The 27,817-nt window shown below is 40.5% G+C and overlaps 1 protein-coding gene across 3 annotated transcripts in view; it reads left to right on the top strand.

Annotated features, from left to right (window-relative positions):
• Positions 1 to 27,817, top strand: part of STX18 (syntaxin 18) — a 107,485-nt gene that overhangs the window by 28,908 nt on the left and 50,760 nt on the right. Inside the window, exon 1 of one of the 3 annotated variants that reach the window (XM_070458125.1) lies at positions 12,877 to 12,983. The exons of the other annotated variants lie outside the window; for them this stretch is intronic. The gene's annotated coding sequence lies outside the window, so the exon portion shown is untranslated. Of the gene's footprint in view, positions 1 to 12,876; positions 12,984 to 27,817 lie in introns of those variants that run through there. 3 annotated transcript variants of the gene reach the window in all.

The raw sequence follows: 27,817 nt of genomic DNA, 5'->3' as shown, positions 1-27,817 counted from the left end.
GGGTTCTTAGTATTGAAAGACAGGAGTGAAAGAGCTTTAAAAGGTCATAGAAATCACATCCAACTCTGTAACTCTCTCTTTCTGCCATAACCAAATAGCTGAAAGAACTTTGTTTTTACCCTAATTTTTAAAAAATGAGAACAATGATAGGATGATTTTCATTCACAAAGTCTCTGTTTTCCATTCAAGCTGCACTGTCGTTGCTGTGTTCGACAAATTGATTGCTTAACTTATGATAATGTTTATGCAACTGCTTTCCTCATCTGCAGTGAAAAGACTGAGAAATATTTCTTTGATTTGTGTATCTACAAGTCCTTCTGATTTGTAGAGAAGCCTTGAAGCCTTTACTTGACCACTCAGTAAAGAGTTCCTGAGCACTTTCAAGGTGCAGCTCGAAGCAGAGACGTCATAATGGACGACAACTGGCCTCATGGATCGTGAAGCCTGAGGGCTGATCATCGTGTCTCCTTTAGGCCCCTCCTCTCCCTCAGTGGAAGCTGGAATCTCACAGTTCTCCCTCTAGTAGTGAACTCTTATGTATTTGGATGGTTTTCTCTTAGGTCCTCAATATTTTCATCATAGCCCTGCCCTCAGATTGACATGAAAAAAAAAATTTATGTCATTTATAAAAGCAATGATTGAACATCCATCTTTCCTAAGAAAAGATAGAAGTTTATGGTTGTCTCATCTCAGCCAACCAGCATGTTATTACTGTATTAGCAAGATGACACCGCAGACCCCTGGCTTTGTCGTGAGTGCTGGGGTACTTTTTATTCATCAAAGGATTAAGAATCTCGTCAGTTATTCCTTTCTGTTGGGTGCCTGTTATAAAGTGTAGAAATGTGATTTTTTACTGACCTTGGCATTTTTAGAGATTTTCAAGTTGCCATGTTTAAGTAATCTCCTGATGAACTTTGAAAATATTTATATTAGCATTCCTGTGTTCTGCTGGCAAATGTAGCCCCTAAAGCTAACTCTAACACAGTAAGATTCAGGAACAGAGGAGAGAGGTTCCAGCTCCCCTAAAGCTGACTGGGATGACTCTGCAGGTTGAAGTCCCCCACACTCCTCCGTCGCTTCAGCCTTTTTCTCTGTCCTTCCTTTGATTAGGATTGGCCTGTGGCTCTATGAAGGGCTGCTTTTTCTAGGATAATGTTGCAGTCAGGTCTTTGAGTCTACTTTCTGTGAGATCACAGCTGAGTGGGAGGCCCTGAGAGGTCTGGCATGCCTACAGCTGGGACTTGGCGTCCAGGTTCTTTCTGATCTTGCTCTCAAGGTGCAAGTGCTTCTGAATTAACATGGAATGTAATTTCTGGGGTTTGCAAATGGGAGGACGAGGGAGAGGTTTCCTGTCTCCCATCTCCTCTTAGTCCTTGGGAAACTTAAAAAATTTTAAACTTACACTGCGTCCTTCCTTAAATTTTGAGTTGAATGCATTCATGTCCATTTGATGTGTATATTATCATATTCCTGGATTTTATTCTTGAACCCAGTTGGAAGGTTTCAAGGCAAACATTTGGTTTTCTGTTAGCCCACAAATTGGGCAATGGTTGTTCAATTATGGTCTGCCGTTGACTTAGGCAGAGTCACATGTTAAAAGTATATTTTGCTAGTAACCCACAAAGCATACCAACTGTCAGTCCTTTGTCATGTCTGCCTGTGGGCAGTAATCTTACAGTAGTAGTAATATTCCAGAATTTCATCTGTGGATTACTTAAATGTGTCATCTAGAAACTCACTTTAAAATACATCAGTGACAAAACAGCCAGGCATAGATGTTACGCCTGCCCACCTACCTAAAAATTCTACTGATCTCCCAGTGGATTCAGATGCTTCCCAGAATACTCAGCTCACAAATGTGTCTCAAATGTAATAAAACAAACCCAGTTCAGTATAATGAGGAAATATTAATTTGCTGACTATTTGCCCTGTGATATGCTGATTATTCATTATTAAATGGTTGTGATGGATGCCTGGTTTGTTTGGGTTTTTTTTTGGTCCCCAAACCACTCTTCTATCAACAATAGCACCTTCCTCCTTTTGGAACCTGATACTGTCTCTGATTTCAGATGTAGTTTCAGCAGAAGCTGCTGTACTTGCATGTAACATCCTCCACTCTTCAGGTCACACACCATAGTCAGGGATCAGGCTCCAGTCAGGACAATAAGAATCATTCCCTGAGATTTCCTGGGCTTCCATGGTGGCTCAGCGGTAAAGAATCCGCCTGCAGTGCAGGAGATGCAGATTCAATCCTTGGGTCAGGAAGATCCCCCTGGAGAAGGAAATGGCAACCCACTCCAGTATTCTTGCCTGGGAAATCCCCCGGACAGAGGAGTCTGGTGGGCTGCAGTCCCTGGGATCGCAAAGAGTCGGACACGACTGAGCAATTAAAATAGCAACAAACATTTCCTAAAAATTGGATTTTGAGAAAAGAGTCATTCTTTGTCCAGAGGCCTGAATTTTAACAAATAAAAGAGCTGTTGACCATGTTCCCACTGCTGGGCTGCAATGAGAGAATTAAAGCTGAAATACAGAGAGAAAAAAGGGGTTAGAAATCAAGGGAGCTCTCGAGGGATTTTTTTTTTTTAATTAAAAAACTAATTTATTTTTAATTGAAGTATAGTCTACTTATTAATTTCAGATATACAACATAGTGATTTGACATCTTTATAGATTTCACATCATACAAAGTTTTTATAGTATTATTGACTGTATTCCCTGTCCTGTACATTGCATCCCCTGACTTCTTTATTTTATACTTGGTAGGTAGTTTATACCTCTCAATCTCCCTCACCCATTTCACCCCTACCCGCCTCCTCCCCTCTGGCAATCACTAGCTTGTTCTCTATATCTGTGAGTCTGTTTCTTCTTTATTATATTTGTTTGTTTTATCTTTTAGATTCCACCTATAAGTGGAAACATACAGTATTTGTTTTTCTCTGTCAGACTTATTTCACTTAGCATGAGATACCCTTTAGGTCCATCTGTGTTGTCACAGATGGCAAGATTTCATTCTTTTTTATAACTGAGTACTATTCCATTGTGTGTTGGTACACTTAGGTTGCTTCCATGTCTTGGCTATTATAAATAATGCTGCAGCGAACATTGGGGTGTATATCTTTTTGAATTACTGTTTTTGTTTTCTTTGGATGAATACCCAGAAGTGAATTGTTGGAGTGTATGGTAGTTTTATTTTTAATTTTTTGAGGAACTTCCATACTATTTTTCACAGTGACTGCACCAATTTACATCCCCATCAGAAGTGGCTGAGGGTTTCCTTTTCTCCACATTTTTATGGACACTTGTTATTTCTTGTCTTTTTGATGACAGTCATTTTGACTGGTGTGAGGTGACATCTTACTGGGGTTTGCTTGTCATTTCCCTGATAATGAGCATCATTCCATCCCCAAACAGAAGAATACACATTCCTTTCAAGTGCACACGGAACCTTCCCCAGGGTAGATCATGTGTTAGGCCGCAGAAGTCTCAATAAATTTAAGAAGAAAGGATCTGTTTCAAGCATTTTTCTGACCACAACAGCATGAAACTAGAAATCAGCTATAGGAAGACAATTGGAATAAACATGAATACATGGAGACTAAACAAGAAGCTACTAAAAGCACCAGTGAGTCAACAAAAAAATCTAAGAGGAGGTCAAAGAATAGCTTGAGGCAAATGCAAGTAGAAGCACAGCTTTCCAAAATCTGTGGGATGCAGTAAAGGCAGTTCTAAGAGGGAAGTTTATAGCAATACAGGCCTTATTTCAAGAAACAAGAAAAGTCTCAAATGAACAACCGAATTTTACACCTAGAGGGACTAGAAAAAGAATGAAGTAAACCCCGAGTCAGTAGAAGGAAAGAAATAATAAAGATCAGAGCAGAAATAAGTGAAATAGACACTGAAACAAACAATAGAAAAGATTGGTGAAATTATGAGCTGTTTTTTTTTTAAAAGATAAGCAGAATCGATAAACAGACTCAGAGAAGTTTTTAAATACTCACTTCCAGTTGTCTCAGAGGGCCAGTTGTATCTTTGTCCTTCCCATGTCTTGACATTCAACTGTTGTCCTTAACTGGTGGCAGTTTAGCCTCCTGGGGGTATTTGGCAATGTCTAGAGACATTGCTTGGCAGCGGGGGGGGGGGTTGCTGCTAAACCATCCTACAATGTATACAACAGCTCCTACTCCCCCAAATAATTTCCCTACAACAAAGAGTTTTCTGGCTCAAAATGTCAGTAGGGCTTAGGGTGATAAACCCTGAATTTTAATCCTTCTTTCAAACATGTTGGAGAACATTGGTATCCATTCAGTCCCCACTCCCCATTTTTGGAACGCTATCTAGAACTAGTTTCTGTTTAAGAGACCTGTAGCTAATCTAAGGGTATACTTGAACTAATTGTGAGTGTTGTTTGTTTATTGCTACACATTTTAGTACCACATTTAAGATTTTTCTGCACATAGGTGACCTGATGAACCCTATCACTCAGATTTAGGGGGACTGTTGATTCACCTACCACAGGGGTTCAGATGGACACTTAAAGCCTCTCTTGTGTACCCAAGCAATGTATATTCTAAACTTGAAAACTTGATGCATAACCTATTCATATAAATTGCCGCTAGGATTGCTTCAAAATTATGTTCTTCTCCCTAAGATTTCTTTTGAGATTTATACTCAGCCCATGTAAGGGATGAAATGGCCATCTTTAGGAATAACTATGTGGAACAAAACACTGTCTTATAAGGGCCTTGATCGTGCTTGGCAAGTACAGGGAGCCACAGCATCTGTATGAACATGGGCTGGGCAAGCAAAGTTCCCTCTGAAACTATTGGGGAGGAAGGTACCTCTGATTCATCTTCAGACGCATACAGGAGTTTCTCAGTGACAACTCGATGAAAAGAATGTTAGTAATGACTTCACAGCGAGACTTTGAGATGTTAAGCACAGTCCTCCAGTTCATCTTGTAGATTAGGAATCAGATTTAATATTTCTTAGTTTTTCACTAAATCTTTCTTTGACTGATGTCTTCTAAACACCGTGACTGGGAATTCACCCTCCGTGTCTTTCTCCTTGGCCTCCCTCATCACTCTGGTTAAGCTGGCGTTGAACTGCAAGAGCATTTTGTGAGGCGAGTCTCTCTGTCTCTCTCCCTCTCCCACTCTTCCTGGCACATAGTCGACTTATTAAATGTTTGTTTGAAGAACAATGCATGTGTGTTTTTGAATTCTACTAACTTCTAAATTTTTATTTCCAGCTCAGATGTTTCTTCAAACACTGTGTTGTACTGCCTACTTGACATGTTGCTTGGAGGTCCAGTAGACCCTTGGTGTCCTTGCTTTTCATCGCAAATGCTAGGTCTACTCCTGTCTTACTCCTATCTTAGGGTCTTTGTACTTGTTTGTTCTACTTGTAATGCTTTCCCCCAGAATATCTGTCTGGATGACTCTTAGCTCCTCTCCTTTAAGCATGTCCTTATATGTCATCTTGTCAATGAGGCCATCCTAACCCCTCTATTTAAAAATTATAATTCACCTCCTCCCCCACACTCTACCTAGATTTCCCTTCCTTTACTCTGCTTTTTCTTATCTTTCTCCGTAACACTCATCACCATCTGATATACTTTATTGGGGCTTCCCAGGTGGCTCAGGGGTAAAGAATTTGCCTGCCAGTGCAGGAGACGAGGGTTTGATCCCTGGGTCAGGAAGATCCCCTGGAGAAGGAAATGGCAACCCACTCTAGCATTCTTGCCTGGGAAATCCCAATGACAGAGGAGCCTGGCATGCTGCAGTCCATGGGGTCACAAATGAGTTGGGAGACTACTCAGTGACTGAACAACAAATATACTTTATTGACAGACTTATCTTTTATATGTTATTTTTTAATGTGTTATATTTATTGTTTATTATCTGTTTAGAATCTGGCTCAATTGAAAGCAGAGCCAAGATCGTTCAGACTGGGATCTTTTGACTCCCAAGTTTAATTCAGTTTTTGTTACAAACCAGCTTTTTTGTTTTGACTTCAGAACGGCCCTGATATTTCTGGTCTCCTGAAGTGTTGGGCTTAGTCTTTGTTTCAAAATAATTAATTTTGTATATGTGCTGTGCTGTGCTTAGTCACTCAGTCGTGTCCAGCTCTTTGTGACCCCATGGACTGTAGCCCACCAGGCTTCTCTGTCCATGAGGATTCTCCAGGCAGGAACACTGGAGTGGGTTGCCATGCCCTCCTCCAGGGATCTTTCCAACCCAGGGATCAAACCCAGGTCTCCCACATTGCTGGCAGATTCTTTACCATTTGAGCCTAGGGAAGCCTATATAACCTACATAATTAAAGTGATGGTTTGTTTCTGACTGCAACACCAAAACCTCTTGGATTTTCACTGAGTTTGGACACTATGTTTGGGATGATCTAAAGGGAAATACAGGCTACGTAGCATAAATGAGAGATGAGAATGTGATGTCCAAAGAGGCAGTTTTCTTTTAGAGCCGCTTCAGTGGGGAATGGAGAGACCCAAATGACAGACTCGCAAGACACCATGAACATACAGAAAACAAAAAGACAACAGTGGTTCGGGATTTGAGCCCCAAGTTGAAAGTCCTAGAAGCAGATGCTTTTCACTTGAGCATTTCTATGTCTTATAGTCTAGAAGGCATGTCAGCTGTGACACATTTATTTGATGATTATTCATAATTCTCCTAAGCAGTCGTGGGAGGCCAGCTAGTATTTAAAGTAAAAAACACCCCCCATATGGACTTTTACATCTGTGTTCAGATGGCCAGAGTTGTTTGTTCTGTGGTCGGCTCTCTGGTATGGAGGCTGATAGACAGTCAGTGTGCAGTAAATACGGAATGCTTACTTTGGGGACTAGAGCATAACGTGCTAGGAGAGTCTATGTATCTTTCTAGTTGGCTTCTTTTTTTCTTAATTTTAGTTTAATGTTAACATACAATAAATTGGACTTTTCTACAGTTCAGTTCTGAGTTTTGATACACATATGCATATGTGTACCAACATAAATGTATATATACATACATATATATTCTCTTTTGATATAACCATTTTAGTCAGAATACAGAACTGCTACCTCTAAAATCTCCCTCATGTTATCCCTTTGTAGCCAACCCCCTCCACCCATAACCAGTTCTTTCTTGCCGTAGTTTTGGTTTTTGAGAATTTTATGTAAATGGAGTCATGTAGCATGTAATCCTTTGATACTGACTTCTTTTCTCAAGTACAAAGCCTTCAATCTTAGTATAAAGCCTTTGAGATTCATTTAAGGTGTGTATTTATTAATAGTTCCTTCTTTATTGCTGGGTAGTAGTACTTGGAGGTACCATGATTCTTCTTAAGGACATTTAGATTGTTTCCAGTTTTTGGCAATTATGAGTAGAGCTGCTGCATATTTGTGTACAGGTTTTTGTGTGAGAACAAATTTTTGTTTCTCTAGGGCCAATGGCCAGGAGTGGGACTGTAGGTCATGTGATAACTATATGTTATAAAAAACTGCCTGTGTACAAATATTCTTAGCAGCATTATTCATAATGAGGAAAAAGTGAAAATAGCCCAAATGTCCATCAACTTGAGGAATGGGTAAATAAAATCTGATGTATCTATATAGTCGATATTATTTGGCAGTAAAAAGAAATGTACTGATACTTATTGCAACAGGGATAAACCTTGAGAATATGCTAAATGGAAGAAACCAGTCACAAAGGACCTCTTGTTTTTTTATTGTGTTTCTATGAAATGTCCAAAAGAGAGACATCTGTAGAGACAGAACGTAGTATGGTTGCCTGGCCCTGGGAGGTTGGGTAGATATGGGAAGTGACTGCTGATGGATATGGCATCTTTGGAGTGATGAAAACATTCTAAAATTGATGGAAGTGATGGCTGCACAACTTGTGGATATACTAGAAACCGTTGAATGGCACACTTTAAATGAGTGAATTGTATACTTTATGAATTATATCTCAGTAAGGCTGTTTAATGGCAACCCACTCCAGTATTCCTGCAGAGGAATCCCATGGACAGAGTCTGAGCCTGGTGGGCTGTAGTCTGTGGGGTCGCCAGGAGTCAGACACGACTTAGCGACTGAGCACACAAGGCTGTTTAAAAAAATGATGAACTGCTAACTTCTTTTCCACAGCGGCTGTACATTTTTGCTTTCTCACCAGCAAAGCGTGGGAGGTCTAGGTGTTCACATAAACCTCACCAGCACTTGGTATTGTCAGTATTTTTTATTTTAGCTACTTTTTTAATAGGTGTGTAGTGATATTTCACTACTCATTTGCATTTCCCTAGTTAATGGTATGGAATACTTTTCACATACCTATCTGCTTTCTTTAGTGAGGAATCTGTACATGTCTTTAGCTCATTTTATGATTGAGTTGTTTGTTTTCTTAGTGTGAAGATTGAGAGTTCTTGATATGTTCTGAGTACAAGTCCTTTGTCAGATATGTGGCTTGCAAGTATTTTCTCTTCCTCTCCTGATTCGCTCGTCTTTTTACTCTCTTCAGTACTTCTTGATGAATTACAAGTTCTCAGGGTTTCATTGTCTGATTACTCCTGTACCCTCAGTGCTTAATACAGTATCTGGCATAAAACAGATATGCAGTTAATATTTGATGGGTGAATGAATGAGTTCCCTCTTCTTGCTGATTAGGAACAGGTTTGTTTTTTTTTTCTGAGAAATAATAATATATTAAAAGTAAACCTGATTAAAATATTTCCTTCCTATACATACTCTTTTTTTAAAACAAAATCTCTAATACAGATTGTAAAGCCTGGCAGGACACAGCTTGATTCCTTGAACATTTCCTGTTCTCCTCTGCCTCGTAACCTTTACAGGTGCCATTCCTTCTGTCTTGAGCACTTTTCCTCCCACTCTCTTTGCCAGGCTAATTTATTTATTTCCTAGTTCAAGCATTGCCTTTGCTCATTCATTCTAGAGTCTGGGAATATAAGAATGAATAAGACAGACACAGTCCCTTATCCTCTTGATGCTTACCTTTCATGGCAGAAACCTTCTCCCCCTTGCCCCAGTCTAGGTTGGGCGCCTCTGTTTCATAGTGTCCCTGTGTTTTTACTTCACAAAACTTTAATTATTTATAATTAAGTATGTTCACCATACTGGCCTGTAAACAAATGACCATTAAATATTTTTGTTTCTTTGTCCCTTAAAAGAATTTTGGACAAAGCTAAGTAACTCTGTTCATATATTTCAAGCTGACATCTACACTTTTTTCTTTATAACTTTAAATAGCTGCAAAGGATATAATTTCGAGCATGCTATAAAAATTGACATTTTAAAGTTAAACTTTTGGTCACTCTTTTAAATGTATCCCATGGAATCTAAATACTACATATGATGCTCACCATCATTTGTTGAAAAGAAAATCCCTAAAAATTCCTTTTTATAGTCATAAATTTTACAGTCTTTCTTTTTCTCTGTAAACTCCATTTCATTTCCCCCACGTAATATCCTATCCTTGGTTATTGCTGAAATTTTTTATTGCTCATTCTCTTCTACTTTGCAACAGAAATATGTATGCAAGTAGAAATTTAATTTTTAAAGTATTTCCAGTGATAACCAAAAGGCTGTAATTGTTCTCTGTTGAATTATTCTGTATTTAGTTACTTTGGCAGTTATTATCAGTGTACATGTATTAAAACAAAAAAATATGTTATTTGACATGAAAAGACTCTTAAGGAAACAGATTTTTTTTAAACTGGATTATGTGCAAGGAGATGAATGTTACTTTTTTCTAAATCATAACAGTATTCCATATCAACTGCATTCTTAGTTTTCATTTCTTATGACAAAGAGCTGAGAAACCTTGGAAACCTTGTTTGCACACATAACAGACAAGAATGGAAGGAGTTTTGTGTTAGCATGGCCACTCCTCTCTGTTCTTTGAACTTCCTCTGCGTTACAAGCCCAAACTGTCATCAGAACTTTTAAAAATGATATGCCAGATGACAACTGAGTTAGATCCTCCGTCAATTTTGTTGAGTGGGGAATGTTGGAACCCCCCACCCCACCCCACCCCACCAAGCTTGTGAAAGGGCTTGTTGTTCAGTCATTAGTGTCATTCCCAGGATTTCTAAGTGTCCCTTTGTTAGAGGTTTTTATGTCTAGGACTGTGCACCATAGTAAGCTTCAGGTATGGTGGAGCTCTGACTTTAGAAGCGGAAAAGGTGCTTGTGTAGGGCTTATGGAAAAGTAGACCAGCAGGATGTGGATCAGCAACAGATTCGCAGGAAGAGTCACTTCAGAAAAGAGTATACACAAATGTCGAAGCCCTAGAAATTGACATCCTTAAAATTATGTGTGCCTGATACACCTTAGCAGTCCATCCTGTGTTTCCTAGTATCCATCCCTCTGCCATGTGGACTATTGCTTCAGGATTCTTGAGGCAAAGAGCTGTGGCGTTTTGTCCCCAACCTCCATCTGCTCAACTCAGAACTCCTATCAAGAAGAACATAATATATATTTTCTCACTGATCCAGGAAAAAAAATTTTTTTTCATGTAAAATTTTTGTGTAAAATCTGAACTTGTTCATTTTTTACATTTTCTTTGAAAAGATACAAAGGGAAAATGTTTTTATTCCTGAGTAGTACTATATGCTTTGGAGCTCATTTTTAATTTTCAAGAATAAAATATTCTTTTACAGGTAAAGTTTTTGACTCAGTAGCTGTCTTGCTAACAATGATTATACCACTTACCCTAAGTTCTTCTTCTCTGTTTTCCCAATTACACTGTTGTTTAAAGAAACTTTTACTGTTTTTCAAGTAATAAGGTTCTGCTTGAATTCTCCACGGAAATAATTTTTTTTGGTACCTTTTATCCTAATGTAATTTTAAAAGCTTAGAAAAAAATAATTGTCATTTGTTTTCTTTTTACCTGCAGTGGTTTTGAGGTATCTGGCAGATACTTTTAGGCATATTACACCTATAGGGCATAGAGGTCTGTGTGCCTGCATCATATAAATAGGCTGTATTGCTGCTAAGAAATATGAACCTCAGATTGGCAGCTTCACCTTTCTGTTAATGTGCAGATGCTTAATGCTTAGTATCCTGGAGGTTTCTGCTTTTCTACAGAAAATCTAATACAGATTTTCGATTGCCTCTTAAAATGCTACACTTCTCCAGGAAGCCTTATCTTTGCTATAGCATCTGGTTTTCTGTGAAGTCATAATTTTGAATCAGAATTTCCAGCTGTTGGCATCTTGTTTTATGGAGCCTGAATTGAAAATCAAAAACTAGGTTATGTATTTAAATACCAGAAGTGAATGTTATCTTTCTTTTTCTAAAACAGTATGGCAATTGTATTTAAGTATTTCCAATTTGCAGCGTTATTGTTCCTGATTTGCTCCAAGAGAAACAAGATTGAACAACAGCTGAACAGCTTTAAGTGAGTAGGTTATGTTTTATTTTTCTCTCCATGTCCCGTGAACCTACACACATGGTATCTGCCCAAGGACAGATAAGAATTGCAAAACGGAAAAAAAAAAAAAAAAAAGAATTGCAAAACGTTGGCGCTCAGCAAGCACCTTACAGATGGGTTAGTCTTGACTCTATTTTCTGGATGAGGACACCAAGGTCTTATTTTGCCCTGTATTTGGAAAATGATCACTGACTTGAGGCAGAATAAATCAGGTTTAATGGTATTCAGATAATTGTGTTGTTTACTGTTTTAAAAAGCAGTCATTATGAACAAGGGGACCAAGGGAGGGGAGTGTCGGCAGGCCTGCTGGTGGACTGCTGTGTGCCTAGGACTGGGGTGCCGCGTGAGGGCAGTAACTCCTTTCCCCGTCTGGGAAACCATTTGGCAAGATGCGTCAGGATCTTAAAAGATTTTGTAACTGTCAAGCTCGTGATTCCTCTTTTAAGGCTTTGTCTTAAGGAATTACAAAATCAGATAAAGATTCAGCGTACAAAAATAGACTGGTATGGTTTAGCAGAAAGATGTTCTTTATAGCATAATTTATCCTGTGGAAAGTCAGAAGGAGCAGTTCAGTTATCCAGTGGTAGAGAAATAGTCAGATTATGGTAAATTTAAACAATGAAATGTTATATAGCCATCAAAATAATTTTTAGAAGATTTTTTAACTGTGTGGTAAAGTGCTTATTGTAGTGTCATTGAAAATCAGTAGAATATAAGATTGTATATATAATGTGGTTCCTTACATAAAGGAAATTTGTGTATAAAATGGATCATATATCAGTGGCAAAAGAGTTTGTGTTTCTAGGTGATGATGAGTTGTTTTATTTTCTTTTTATTCTGCTTATATCACAAATTCCATGATTAGCAGAGAATAAGATTATTAAGAAAACAAGTTTAAAATGTAGTTGAAGAGGCATTTTTTTTTTCAAATGCCAAGTGTTGGAAAGACCCACTTTAAACCCCACTGAGGACAGCTCGCTGATACACAGTCTCTGGTGCTTGTGCTGTGTCTGCTCACACTCATCCCCATGGCGGGAATCCTAATGGCAGGGGTAGTGACCCATCTGGAATGCGGGCAGTGGGGTGGAATCCACAAGTAACTGCTGGTGTAATCAGCAGTCATTTTATTTGGAAAAAATTTGAAAAGCCATTTCCCCTATCGAATGAACATTCCTTTATTCTTTCATTAGCAAACGTTTTTGAGTGTCCACTAGTTAGCTCTTATGACTTGAAGGTGATATTCTGCTGCTAGTGATTCTTTGCCCAGTGATTGTTGAAATTTTCCTAATTCTCTCTGCCAGAGTCTTGTGGTATACAGGTAACTTGACACAGTTCCTGTTCTTACCTGGTTCAGGTTTAATAATTAAGTGAGGTTAGCTATTAAATAATGCATGTTTGTGGAGAAGCCAGTCAGTTTAATACCTGTGAACTTGAAAACACCAATTTATAATCAGCGCAGGGCTCAGTGAGATCCATGTTGCTGCGGCTTTGCGTGCAACATAGTCGAGCAGCAGAGCAAATTAAATGCTGTTTTTCTGAAAGGTAAGCTTTCCCAAGGCATGGTATGGCTTTCTTTGCTTCCAAAATTCTTTGAAAAAAATCTATGAATATTTTGAAGTCTTCGATTCCACTTTATAATTTAAAATTAATAATTTCGTACTACTGTAATTTCATACGTTTCATACTAACCCCCCTGAGGAGGGGGGGAAAGTATTTACTTACTTCAAATTTCTTATATTGATTTCAGTTGGTCTCATTCCACATTACAATTATGGCTTTCCAGTCCACAAGGTATGGCTTAGAGTTGTGTTTCAAATTCGCAATGGGTTGTGCATTAATAAAGCTACTGTTTTTAATTTAAACGAAAAGATCTCTTAAGGAAAGTTTGTTAGGCCCTGGGATAAATTTTTTAGATGTTTGTTGTATGTAAGTTCATGATAGCCTCAAATTGTTATTCTCCTGCCAAGAAGTGGCACCTTTTTTTCCCTCACTTGCCTGTTCGGCCTAGTTGTCTACTTTGCCACATTTGCAATAGCCAAGGAATTCTAGAGCTGGAATAAGCTGCCTAGGTGAGCTTTCTGTCCTTTGCAAAAACAACCTGAAGCCCTTTGGTGAGTGTCTTTTCCTAAAGGCCTTCAGAGAAGGAAGTCTTGCAGTCTTTGGCAGTGCTTGCTGTTTCTGATTGACCATTATCTTTTTCTCTCTCTTTTTTTTTCATCTGGTGTGAAACATAGATCTTTTTCTTTAAACTTAAGTTGTTTTGCTATTTGCCTCATATTTTGGAGTACTAATCTATACCTCTATGGATATAAACAAATTGTTCTTATTATCCTTCCTAATTATTCTGACTGACTGTATATTACTTGATTGTTTTGTCCTAACAACAGCATTATGTACCAGTGAGCTGCTATCACAGAACTGTTTTTCTTGGAAAGGTTAGGAAGTCTTTGATAATAGATTGGGCCAATGATTTATATAGTCCGGACACATAAACTTACATTTATTTAGCAATTTACTAGATGTTTGTGTGATTCTGGGACTATGCCAGTCATTGTACTGGGGACTGAAGATACTGCCCACCCCCCTCCCCATAAAAGGATGAGATTAAGTGCTTGAGAATACAGCAAGTCTAGTAGGGAGACCTTTCCAATATATTGGCAGTAATAGTATCATTTAGATTTATTGTTGTTAATGGGTTTATTTTCCAGTATTATTTTGCAGAGAAGTTGAAAAGTGGCTTCAGATCTATTTGCTTTTTGCCCCGCCCCCCAAACCCGGAAGTATTTCCCTCAGAGAAAAATCGTTCTAAAAAAGCTTGCAAATTTAGGGAAGATGTGTGTAAACTAGTTGTAAATTTATGTGGTGAAAACAACATGCACTGAGGTTCTATGGAACAAGAATTCTCCTTTTATAGAAAAGAGTGATTACGTGATTTCCCCAGTTCGTATTGTTGCTGAAGTTTTATGTGCCTTGTTTTAATTAGCAGAAGACGTCTGTTCATTGCAGCAGCTAGTGATCGCACCTCTCCTTGACATGTACCATAGACCCCAAATGTGAACACCTAGGGATACACTTTCTCCTGACCATAGCATCAACTCAGTTCAGACCATAGCATATTGTTTCCTTATGGTCTGGTTCTTGGAAGATAAAGTTAGTCTTCGTGTAACTCAGCAGGCACAATACACATTTTGTTCTAGATATAATAGATATATCTCAGGAAGCTATGACAGGGTGATTCTGAGGGCCGGTGAACTCATTTCTGATTGACAGATCTTACAAATTCTAGGGAGTATAAACGTAAGTTGAGAGCAAAGGTTCTAGAGCCACATCATCCAGGTTTTAATCTTGTTATGCTTTATTAGCCGAGTGACCATGGGCAGTTTTCAACCTTGCTGCCCCTCCTTTTCTCATGTGTAAAATAGGGATAATACTACTCTTCACCTCATAGATTAAGGAGAATTAAGTGAGTTAATATCTGTAGAATAAAACCATACCTGGTGCGGAGTTTACTAGTGAGTGTGTGAATAGATGTTTTGATACCGGTGGATGTTTTTGAATTATAAAGTGCCCTTTATAGGTACGGGGCCGGGTTGGCTGACGCTGCCTGAGTTGAATGGCGATGTAGCTTTTTCTGATTTTCCTTAGTCCTACTCCCATCCCTGGTGACCCCCAGTTTTTCTGCACTGATGGTTCATTATAAACATCTTAGAAACTGGAAGTCCATGCTCTTTATTGGCATATTGTGCAATAATCCCGGGAATTCAGCCTGAGCCCCTGGGAGCTAAATCAGAGGTCACGCTCTCCAAAAGCCACTCCGAGCTGGCCTCCTGATGCAGGTACTGGGGGCAGGGGTTGGAGGAGTCTTGTCGTCCTTGTGGCTCCCCTGGCTCTGGGGAGCCTGAGGGGGTGCCAGGGCAGTGAGTGGTCCACTTGCATGTCTGTGATCATCCACTCTCCTAGCCAACTCCTCAGTCCTGTATCTGGGATGGCAGATACAGTCCTCAGAAACCAACACAGCCCTGCGCTGGCTCAATTGCTGGTTTTGTGGAATTCATTTCTGTGTATTGGTTCTTCCAGGGGCTGTTAGGTCCTCTCAGATACAGGCTCCTTTGCCATGGTGGTACGAGAGAATCTTAGCCCTGTTGGCTTACAGAAGTTCCTTCACTGGGCGTGCAAGGCCTCCCAGTCTATGCATAGGACTTCTAATATGCCAGGTACTTTGCTGAGCAGAAAATAACTCATTTCACTCTCACAGATGTGTGGTATGTACTAATACTGTTATTTTTCCCATTTTTACAAAAGGAGAAACTGAGGCAAAGATAGGTTAAGTAATCTGGGCAGAGCCACCCAGCTGGTGACTGTCAGAGCCGGTATTGGATCCAGGCAGTCTGAGTGCAGACTCTGCTTACCAGGGCGCCCTCCTCATTGCTGGTTCTTAGCCTGCTTGTCCGTTAGACTCATCTGAAGAGTTTGCCAAGAGGACTGGGGGCAGAGAGAGAGATTTTACCTGGCCCTACCTGCTGCTGCTGCTGCTGAGTCACTTCAGTCATGTCCGACTCTGTGCAGCCCTACCTGAGACCCAATCAAATCGTCCATCTTCTCCCTTTTTTAGAAAAAAAAGATCACTCTCTCCCTGTGTTTATAATCCACTAGACTCTTTCCTTTCCCCCATTTCATGACGTGTAGACGGTAAAGATTCTGCCTGCAATGTGGGAGACCTGGGTTCGATCCTTGGGTCAGGAAGATCCCCTGGAGAAGAGAATGGCAACCCACTCCAGTGTTCTTGCCTGGAGAATCCCCTGGCAGGGCCACAATCCATGGGGTCACAAAGAGTCGGACATGACTAACTAACACGTAGTAGGGTTTTTAATGGCTTTTTACAGTGAAGGGCATAGAGCTCTATGGTTTGATTCTGTAAGGTAGAGCCCACAGGGACAGGGACATGCTTTCTTCCTGTGTATATCTGGCCCGGTGCCCAGCACAGCGTTATAAACATACACAGGACTTGAGTGTTAATCCCTCAGTGGACGCTTCAACGTAATGTTATCACTTCATCACATCACTTTATTTATCACTGTTAACCATATCAGGGAGATCACGGGATGTATGGAAGGAGCGTGGATAGTTAACTGGGCAGATCTAAGTTGCCAGCTCTAGTATATCAGAGCCTCAGTTTTCTTACCTCTAAAACTGTAAAGGTGATCCTATTAGAAGATTTCTGTAAAGATGAAATGAGGTGTGTGGAAGTAGGGACTGTGCTCTGCCCTGTAGTGCTGTGTGCGCTTGGTCGCTCAGCTGTGTCCGACTCTTTGCAACCCCCTGGACTGTGTCCCGCCAGGCTCCTGTGTCCATGGGATTCTCCAGGCAAGAAGACTGGAGTGGGTTGCCATGCCCTCCTCCAGGGGATCTTCCCAACCCAGGGATCGAACCCAGGTCTGCCTTGCAGGCAGATTCTTTCCCATCTGAGCCACTAGGGAAGCCCTGTAGTAGGAAATCAGAAATAAATGCTGAATTATTTCTTTGTAAAGTAAGCACAGTTTGAATATGAAAAATCACTTGAAAATGTGTTGTTCAGCTTTCAGTCAAATGCAAGAAGTCGTGAAGTTTTTGGAGCTCAAATAGACCTTGGGGATCAGAGAATGCAGCCCCTTCATTTGAAATACAAGTGAGGAAACGGAAGCGTGAGAAAGGACTGGACCACGGGCACACTGTGAGCCCAGCTGCAGTCTGTGTGTGGGCTACTCGTCCTGCGCTGATGCATGGGTAGCTGGTTGACAAATGCTGTCTGACTGTGTGACTGTCTTACTCTGACTGTCCCCTTAGTGCCCGCCTGTGCATGTCACAGAACTCTCAGAGCAACTCCACGGGCCCGCAGTGCCTGACCCCAGTGTAAGGCTTTGCCTGTTGGATAAAGTCCTAAACAAGCCACCCTGGGTTGTGGGCTTAAGGGGGTACAAGGAAAGAGCATGTATTTACCTTGATGTTTTTGAACAAGAAGGAGAAGCGTTAAAAATATACAAATAGTGAATGGCTGAAAGCCCATGAACCTCTTTACAGTTCCTCTGTTTTCCAGGAAAATGGGGCTCTTTTATCTTTAAGGTTGATATTGGAGGGGAATGAAGTTTATTTCAACTATACTTCTAATAGAATGTTGATATTTTGTTTTTACTCAACATCAAGTTGTAAAAGCTTCAAAACAGCATCATGCTTTGATATAATGTTTAAACCATTATTAATATCATCTCCTATTGATGCCTTAGAATAGCTGTTTTAGATTTCTATTCATGTTGATTATTACAGATTGAATTAAAAGTGCAAACAGCTCATTGACATATAATATGTATTGCTTAAGTTGGGGCTTAATTGCTTTGGAAGTATCCAGCCTGTAGCAAAGATAGGAAGAAATAAAATGTGTCATTTTCTAGTATCTGAACTCAAATTCTAGACTCCTGTCATCTCCGCCTCCACCTCTTGCAAAAACACCTTTTTTGTTGTTGTTGTTGGGATAGTTTTTGGAACAACCAAGGTGAGCACATTCTGGTGTTAAATCATTTACATCTCCTCATCATTTTCTGTCCTGTTGCAGCTTACTACATACACCAAGAGGTCTTGATTCCCTTAAATGCTTGGGAAAGTTTTTCTTTGTAGGACCCTGAAATTAGCCGCGGACAGTCGGGGGAGGAAATGCCTGTGTCTTTTCCAAAAAGTGGGTTTGCTTAGAGAAGATGGTGATAAATGTTTAGCATTCTTAGCAGTGCTGAAACTCATGTGGAGAAACACCTATTTTAGGCCTTTTCCTAGACTTTGGTTGTCTAAAAGGAGAAACATTTGTAGTTTGGACTTTACTTAGGATTTACAATATACTGTATGAGCACTTTACAAATATTTAATGTTTATTTCTTGACATGATAATCGGTATCTGTGTTTCCTGATTTTGTATGAAGCTCTGATCCTTTTTTGTCTTTGTCTTCTTTTTAGAAAAGTCCAAATGGGTGGATTTTTCAAAATGTAATGGAAACAATGTGGCTTAGCTTTTAAAATGATTCATTATACAGAGAAAAACCCGAAGCTATAAAATGTAAATCTCATGAAAGTTAATCAGATTTGGTTGTGCACAGACTTCATCAAAACCTGAATTTCATAAGCCTTGAAAACTCTGACGTTTTAAAAATGTTTGAGGAGTTTGAAATGCACGCATTCTTTCAGACCACTCAGGAAGAAAAGTGCAGGGAAGAGCATTGCCGACTCCCCGAGGCACCCCTGACTGGTTTCTAAAACTGAAAGAAACTTCTCAATTGTGTGTGATAAGCAGAATTCAGAACGCATCTCTATTTCAGCACAAGTGAAATAGAAAGGGATCGTGCTCACAAGAGTGAAATTTGAGTTATGACGCGTTGATGGTTGTTTGTATGAAGGCACCATAAATGATATTTTCAGTTTCCTTATGAAAACAAAGTTGAGTTCCGCGCTGAGTGATTCTCCTAATTGTTATTGTTAAATTCTTTTGCCCTGCTGTCTCCTTTCCTGCTCACACTTAGATAATCTACAAATGCTGTTTGGATCCTGTGTGTTTCACTTTCTCTTCTTAGCTAAAAGTTTTCAGCAAATCCTTTCCTTTCCAACAAAGTGTTTAACTTTCTGTGCACACAGATTCGTGAGTCAGTTAAACATGTTTGATTAATTTATCACAAAGAGTGCCACCTTGAGTAAAAACAATTCTACTCTGTGGAAAGTTCTTTCCTTTTAAAAGAGGGTCCTTATTTCTAAGAGCAGAGCTCTGATTTTAATTAAAGAGCATTTTATGCAGTTTTTTTCCTAAAGCTTAAGATTAATTTCTATGGTTACTGGGGATATAAATCTCTAGATTGCTTTAAAACAAAGATTTTTGTTCAGGAGAGAGTTGACAGCTCCCTTTAAGAGAAGCTATTACTTAATTTTACTTTCCTAAGTTTAAACATATAAAAATATTTGTAATGATACCCCAAAGGCATCATAAAAATGTAAAATAATTGTACTCTAAAATATCTAAAATTACAGGAAATAGACCTCATTTTAAAAAATGAACTGGGATTCGTGGTTGGGGAACTGAGGTGTGACATACTTCAAAACCAGATTCTCTTGTCTGGATTTTTTTAACGGTTAAAAAAAAAAACCCAAAACTTTCCTATTGCCGATCATACAGACCTTAAAATGTGTTCATTCTATTAGGAAGTATGTCTTTATAGTTTCATTACCTTTAACGTGTATTACTGTATGGATGTCTTAGATCCCCCTTGAGAGACAAACTTCTGTCTCTAGAATTAAGTGGCATCAGTTGGCTTGTGGATTAACTGTATCACAGTTACTCTTTAGGCTCTTTTTAATGATTATTTTTAAAAGTACATAGCCCAGTTTTCTAAGCAACTTTAAACAAGGGCAGCACAAATGGTTTCCAGTGTTTTACTTATCCAAAGTATACTTCCTCTTTTAGTAGATAATGTTAACTGGTAAATTGTTCCCAGGTTAAAGATTTGTCATATTTTAATAAATATAGTGCAAAATCTATAGTAGGAACACTTAGAGAAAAACCCTTCACCTTTCCAAGTAAATGAGTTAATACTTATCTTCCTTCCACTTTAGTATTGTAGCATCAGTTCTTTTGGTATTTTCATTTACTCTTACATAGTAAAATGTCTTCACTTTATTAAGAAAGGTGAAATTAGACTTATAAAATATTCAGACTGAAGTTTTGAGAGAAATAGTGTTTTGTATATAATATGAATGCTGTTGGGACTAGATATGATTTTAGTATAAAACATGCCTGATTCAGGAATGCTTTGCATTAAATGAGTTTATATTTTGAGAGCAAAATGGGAGGAAAGAAAACTACTTTCCCTCCCCCACTTTTTTTTACGAGACAAAAAAATTAAGTTGAATGCAGATATTGAAAGTGCCGTAAGCTGAATGTTTGAGCAATGAAAGTAAACACTGATTATTGCAAATGTACATTTGAACCAATTTCCTTTTATCTTTCAAGCGAAACATTTCCCACAGTTTTTGTGGGCTTTTATTTAAGTTGGGAAACCTTTGGAAGTTTGTGTGAAAGTATAAATAAGTTTGGGAAAGTCATGATTGGAGTTTGATAATAAACATGCAAAAGCAAATTGGGAAACTCTTATTAAAGTCAGATGTAACATTTAATAATGTTTTCTCTGAAAACTCATTTTCAGGGAGAAGAATGGTTATTTATGTGGCTCTAGAATAAAGACTTTGGCTATAATTGAGAATAAGGGCTAAATATGAATTCTTCAATATGTATGAAATTTTGGTTTTTTTTTTTTTCAAGAACCATACTGATTGTTTGGGAGTCCCCAAAATGTCCCCCTCCAATTATGGGCACAAAACCTACATATGTATTTTTATTTAAAACACAAAGTCTATACGTAGTTGCCAGGAAAATTTAAACTACTTTTTACAAAAGAAGCATTAAATTTTAGTGTATATGGAGATTCCTAATTTTGAAAGGTGGAAAAATATTTTAGTTCTTTTAATTATTGAAATATATCACAATATGCAGTATAAATACAAATAAAATTTTAAAAACTTAGTCTAACATTTGATTTAAATTTCATTGTCATTGTATTAACTTCACAATTGCATATTGTGAATATTATAATATTTTTAGTTGTTCATACAAATTCTTGGGGAAATTTGTCCTTTTTTTAATGTAATGGTACAATAAGTGTAAAAAGATATCACTTTAGCAGTTATTATGTATAGACATTTTTGCTTTCCTTTCTTTGATGCGCTACTATATATATCCCTTAAAAGTTTATGTGTTTGGGTGGGGAATGGTTAGTATTACATTTTGATGACAATTTTATTGCTTACAAATTGATATGTGATTTTAACTGAAACTTGTTGCTAGGATATGAATGGAAAATTGTTTCTGCATAGTGTTTCAAACGCTTTACCTAATGATCTGAAAAACTGTTTAAAAGGAATTTAAATTATATATACTTGTTTTACTTTTAAAGCTTTCAGCTGAGTTCTCAATATGAAATTCAAGTATAGCTTTTAAATATTTAGGTGTCTGAGTATAAAACAGTAAATAAATCTTAAAAGTAGACTGAAAAGGTATAATTTGATTCTTAGGATCTATGTATACAGCTCAGGATCTAACCATTATTTTTCTAGTTATTATTACACACAGATTTTTCTCGAGCAAATGTTGTATTGAGTTGGCAAAAAAATTCATTCAAATTTTTCCATAACATGTTATGGAAAAACCTTAATGAACTTTTTGGCCAGCCCAATGCTAGAAACTTATTTTCTGCTATTTTGAACATTTAAGTTTAATGATCAATTTTTATCAGGCTCATCCGCATTTTATAAAACTTAGGAGTTACCAATTTGCTACAGTTCTTTTAAATCCTGAAAACAACTCAATTTTATTTTCATTTTTTTCAAGCAAAGAGATTGCTAGAATGTTTTGTAACTTATTCCTTGAAATAATATTTTTGCCTTTTTTTCACTTTCAGTTTTATGCCTTATTTACACCAAAGAAGACCATAATGAGGGAAAAGAATCTATATTTTTAGGAGGACTGGGAATGATGAAACAAGGCCCTGGGTTTTGCTTGGAATTTGAACATTTGTGTTATTGCTCGAGGCTGGCATGCTCTGCATTTTATTCCCACTCACTCAGTTGAAAGATGACTTTGGAGGCAACGTTGTGTATCTTGTTACCAAGCCGTCTTTCACAGAGCTTCATGATAAAACACACATTAGTTCCTTTGCTTTTGTTTTCACTAATAAGGGGGGGGGTGTGTTTTAATAGAGCAAAGCACTTACACTTTGCGGGTTCAAATGTTATCAAGCAGTGTTTTCTGTTGGGTGTAAATTATTGGCATCTATCAAGCAGTATGGAAGTTGAATGTATGTTTTCCCTTTGTGCCGCCCACAGTTAATTTCGCTCTTCTCTCTGCTGATGTGAAGCAGAAACTGGACAAGGTAGCACTTTTGATGAGGAGGTTAGAGGTAGCCAGGCTGACTGTCTCCTGGCTGTTAGAGAGCCTTATAAGCTCAGGGCCGCCCACCCCCCCCCTTGTTTAGATATTACTTGCTCTTTTGAGTTTCAGATTACAGGAGCAATTGATCTGCATGACCTATCTTAAGAACTTTAACGTTGCAGTGGAAACTTAAACCAAATGTATATCCTCAAGAGACAAATCATCTTAAAACCAGGCTGTTGTCATTTTGATATACTGTACTGTTCGTGAGGCACAGTGCGGTAGAGAGCACCACCTACTGGACGGGACCTGCACTTGCTGCTCTGCGTACAGAGTTTAGAGAGTGAGTCTGTGTTGATGTGACTCTTGACCTTGGTTTGCAAATAAGTGAGGTTTTATGTTGTTCCCAGCTCGTAATTTCTACCCAGGGCAAGGATCCCAGGAGAATGAGATTGGGAGAAGTTGTGACATGTCGGTTTTATTTGTTGTTTCCCCACACGTGTAGGTGTACGTGCTAATCTTTGCCATCTTCACAGTCTCTTCTCATAGTTGATGTTTTTACGAAATAAAGAAAGATCATTTTTTAAAATGTCACTAGGGAAGCAGTCAGTCTTTGGAGAGTTTGTGTTTTGGAGTGTATGTATTTAACCTTAGTGATGGGAGTCTCCCTTTGGCTGGAACTGTGGTTGGATACAATCTGTTCACCTTAAGAGGAAAGGAGTTGCTGCTGATTATCAACTGGCTCCTAAATCATGGCCTGTCTGTTACAGAGAGTGTGTGCCTTCAGAGTGTACTAACACATCTGCAAAATCAGTGTGAGAAAAATCTGTGTTAAAAAATAAAAAACTTTTTAATACATCATAACCACCTGTTTTAGATGCAGCTGTTCCTTTTTTAATGTTTATTTCAGAATGACAAATTCTTAGTAAAATGCCTCACTCGTTCTACAGACACTTGTTGAGTTAGGACCCTTGCCAGAAATCTGAAACAAACACGACATAATTCTTTTAATTCTTTACAACAGAAGAGAGGGAACATGTTCCTGAGATGTGGTGTGTACTACGATGGGGTATAAATTTGCTTGGTATTTTCTGCTGTAACTGGAAGAACTTAGAAGACATGTAGCAAGGACTTTTGGAGGAGCTGATAAATAAAACTGATGGCTTTTCTTTTAATGAGCTTGGTGTGTGGGAGGTTGTCAAAGGATGCTGGTAACTCTCCCTTGGTTTGGATGTTCAGCTCACATTTTTTTGCTCGAAAAACCTAAGCTTGGAGACATAGATCACAGGCTGTGGAACCTGTTTTGAAGTAACAGACCTTGGCTTTTCAGCGTGCTCGCTGTGTGACCTTGGGCAAGTTACTTAACAGTTCTGTGCTTCAGTTTCTGTTTTCTCATGTGTTAGGAGAATTAAATGAGATCACCTGTGCAACGGCGTAGTCCACGGTAAACACTGATGACAACAGTGATGCATTTGATGGTGGCCTTGCTCAGTTAGTGCTTCTCTTCATCTCGTCTTTGCTCCACGTGGTAAGACCGTGTGTGAGTGGTTATGACAGTATACTCGGTCTTGCCCTGATAGCTGCAGGTCTCACGCCCCTGCCGCCCCCACCCCTCCCGGGTTACTGTCACCACCATGCAGAGACACTCTGCTGATGGACGGCCAGCAGCTGCCCCCAGGTGTCCATCTGGAAGCGCTTTCTTACGCACAGGAGGTTTACGGAAAAGTTGGGCCCTCCTGTGCTTGTCTATTTGTTTGTCGAATCGTGTTTTAGCCTGAGCTCCAGTGAGCCAAGAGCCTCTGAAGCTCACAACGGTGGGCAGGAAGTTTTCTTTTGCGTCTGTGGGAAAATTCATTTTCTTAAGGCAACAGATCAGACAGGTAGCTTTGGTTAGTGTTGCAAAGGCAGCCGTTCTCCCTGAAAGGGAGACCTGTACCTTTGAAATTCACAATTCTTTCTGGAAGCCCACTTATGAAATGAAAGATACTGTGTAACTCCCTCATAGAAAATGAAACTCAAATTGGAATGTTAGAGTTGAGATTTTAATTTGAGGAACTCAAATATAGATGAACCATTTCCCCCTTCACCCATCCTGTCAAAGTTCTGAAGAATGATAAGAGCAAGGAAACGATAGGAGTCCAGGCTCTGGAGTAGACCCCCCTGGCTTCACATCCTGCCCTGTCACCTGCTAGCGAAACCTTGAGCCCGTCGGTGAGCCTCCCCCATAGAGGGAGCTGATGATGGTGTCTCCCCTGGAGGCTTGTACCAAGGATGCGTGGAGTCATCTGGACGAAGCCCCTGGGGCTCTTCTTGGCCTGTAGTAAGTACCGTCTAAGGGCTTTCCTGGCTTCCCAGGCAGCTTAGCGGGTAAAGAATCCGCCTGCAATGCAGGAGACCCCACTTCGATTCCTGGGTCAGGAAGGTTCCCCTGGAGAAGGGGTGGGCCACCCACTCCAGTTGGAAACAAACAGAGATCCTGGCACCCTTATGGCAAAAAGTGAAGAAGAACTAAAGAGCCTCTTGGTGAAAGTGAAAGAGGAGAGTGAAAAGGCTGGCTTGAAGCTCAACATTCATAAAACTAAGATCATAGTATCCAGTCCCATCACTTCATGGCAAATAGATGGATAAACAATGGAAACAATGACAGACTTTATTTTCTTGGGCTCCAAAATCACTGCAGGTGGTGACTGCAGCCATGAAATTAAAAAACGCTTGCTCCTTGGAAGAAAAGCTATGACCAACCTAGACAGCATGTTAAAAATCAGAGACATTACTTCGCTGACAACAGTCCGTCTGGTCAAAGCTGCGGTTTTTCCAGTAGTCTTGTATGGATGCGAGAGTTGGACCATAAAGAAAGCTGAGTGCCGAAGAATTGATGCTTTTGAACTGTGGTGTTGGAGAAGACTCTTGAGAGTCCCTTAGACAGCAAGGACATCAAACCAGTCAATCTTAAAGGAAATCAATCCTGAATACTCATGGGAAGGACTGATGCTGAAGCTCCAATACTTTGGCCACCTGATGTGAAGAACTGACTCATTTGAAAAGACTAATGCTGGGAAAGATTGAAGGCAGGAGGAGAAGGAGATGACAGAGCATGAGATGGTTGGATGGCATCACCGACTCAATGGACATGAGTGTTAGCAAGCTCCGGGAGTTGATGATGGACAGGGAAGCCTGGCGTGCTACAGTCCATGGGGTCACAGGGTTGCAAAGAGTCAGACATGACTGAATGACTGAACTGAACTGAACCCACTCAGGAATTCTTGGGCTTCCCTGGCAGCTCAGACAGTAAAGAATCTGCCTGCAATGTGGGAGACTGGGTTCGATCCTGGGTTGGGAAGATCCCTTGGAGGAGGGCATGGCAACCCACCCCATGGACAGAGGACCCTGGTGGGCTCCAGTCGATGGGGTCGCAAAGAGTTGGAGACTACTTAGCAGCTGAGCACGCACACAGTGTTTATTACCTGTCAAGGTCAGAGAGGTTGTAGGTAAATTTTAAGTAGAGGACTGACTTCCCAGTAAGTGTTTGATGGGTGGATGGAAGGGAGGAGGGGTCCCTCCCTCACACTCAAGGCCAGCGTGTCAAGAGCTGGTCCAGAGATGTGCAGTCAGAGGCCCCCTCTGCAGCCGTGGGAGGTGGGCACTGAGGCCACAGTTAATGTCTTTGACCACAGAGCGGAGAGGAGATGCAGAGGAGAGTGGGTGGGATGATGGAGCTGCCCACACCCTCGAGGCACATCTCACAGATACCCAACTGGCAGGAGTTAGCTCCGTGTGCTCGGCAGGGAAGAGACGCTGACTTCGCCAGTGCCTGTTCGGTCTGCACGTGCAAGCCCCGGTGAGGGTGGCAGGGCGTTGCTGCTCTCTCCTTGGTGGATTCTGGGGGCCTTTTGCAGGAAGAAGAGTTCTGCCTCACTGACTGTGAATCTAGCATCTAAGAAGAAGCATTTTTGCTCTCATTGTGGCTCTTAAAAACTCAAACCAGCCACATCCTCTGGTGCACAGCTGAAGAGACGGCACGCGTTCCAGCTCTGGCGGAACGAGCAGTCTTGAACTTAGTGAAGGCGCGTCCGTTGGGATGCAGGGTGGGCTCTGTGAGTGCCGTGTAGATTGGGTGGGTGTGGGTGGGCGTGTGTGAGGTTCACCTCTTGCTCGGAAGTTAGGCCGCTGTGAGGGGTGCTGCACTTTGGAGGCACCCGAGTAGAGTGGGCAGCCGAGTGCCCGTCCGCGGCCAGCCCTTTATAGGAGCCGGCTGTGCCTGAGGGAGGGCGGGACCTGTTTCAAGCAGCTTTCGAGAAAGGCCTTCCGGCGCCCCGCTGCCGTGGGGTTGCTCCTGCGTCAGGGGGTCCCTGCCACTCCTCTCTGTACTCTCTGCTCCTGACCTCGGTACCCGTCGGGGCCTCCTGTTGCTACTGTGGCAGTTTAAGCTGGGCTCTGTAGCCAGACCCTCTGGGTCCAAATCGTGGTAAGTCACAGGCTCACTGTGGGGCCTTCGGCAGTGAAATAACCCCTCTGGGCCTCAGCTTCTATTCATAGAGGGTAATAACAGTACCTATCTCATATGGTCATCAGGAGAGTTAAATCAGTTCAGTTCAGTTCAGTCGCTCAGTCGTGTCCGACTCTTTGCGACCCCATGGACTGCAGCACACCAGGCCTCCCTGTCCATCACCAACTCCTGGAGCTTGTTCAGACTCATGTCCATCGAGTCGGTGATGCCATCCAACCATCCTATCCTCTGTCGTCCCCTTCTCCTCCCACCTTCATTATTAGATATACATAAAGTTCCTAGAACAGTGCCTGACATGTAGTAAGCAGTCAGTAAATATTAGCAACTAGTGTTGCCACCGCCTGTCCTCCAGGCAGATCTGGCCTCATGGGTAAGACCCGGACAGTGGTGAAGGGGAGGCCGGGTCGGGGAAGGGTGGAACCTAATACACCTGAGCAACTGCTCTGTGCCAGATACAGTGTCAGGCTGTTGACATTTCACTGAAGGCTTATAGTCACCTTCAGAGTTACCGTCTCAACTTTGCAAATCAGAGGTTAAATCTCAGAGAAGTTAAATGAGTTGCAAAAGACCATCAGTCGTCAGGGATGATGCTGGGATCTGAATGCAGGTGTGTGTGACTCTGGAGTTCATGCTTTGCACTACCCCCCGGGGAGAGTGTGGAGAGAGAGTGAGGTACAAGCCCACTCCACACCCGCACTCTGCACACAGCCTCTGGACCAGCCGGGCTTGGGTTGGGGTCTGAGAAGCAGTGCAAAGCCACGTCGGCCCTGGGTCGGAACTCCCTGCCTGTCCTCCCACCTCCCCTCCTCCCTTCTGCCTCATTACCTCCCTCCCCAATGTGCTTGCCCTGTACCTGCTCTTAACCTTTCATTGAAAACA

This window comes from Odocoileus virginianus, chromosome 29 (assembly GCF_023699985.2).
Source record: "Odocoileus virginianus isolate 20LAN1187 ecotype Illinois chromosome 29, Ovbor_1.2, whole genome shotgun sequence".
Taxonomy (NCBI): Eukaryota; Metazoa; Chordata; class Mammalia; order Artiodactyla; family Cervidae; genus Odocoileus; species Odocoileus virginianus.
This window is presented reverse-complemented; position numbering and strand designations above follow the sequence as displayed.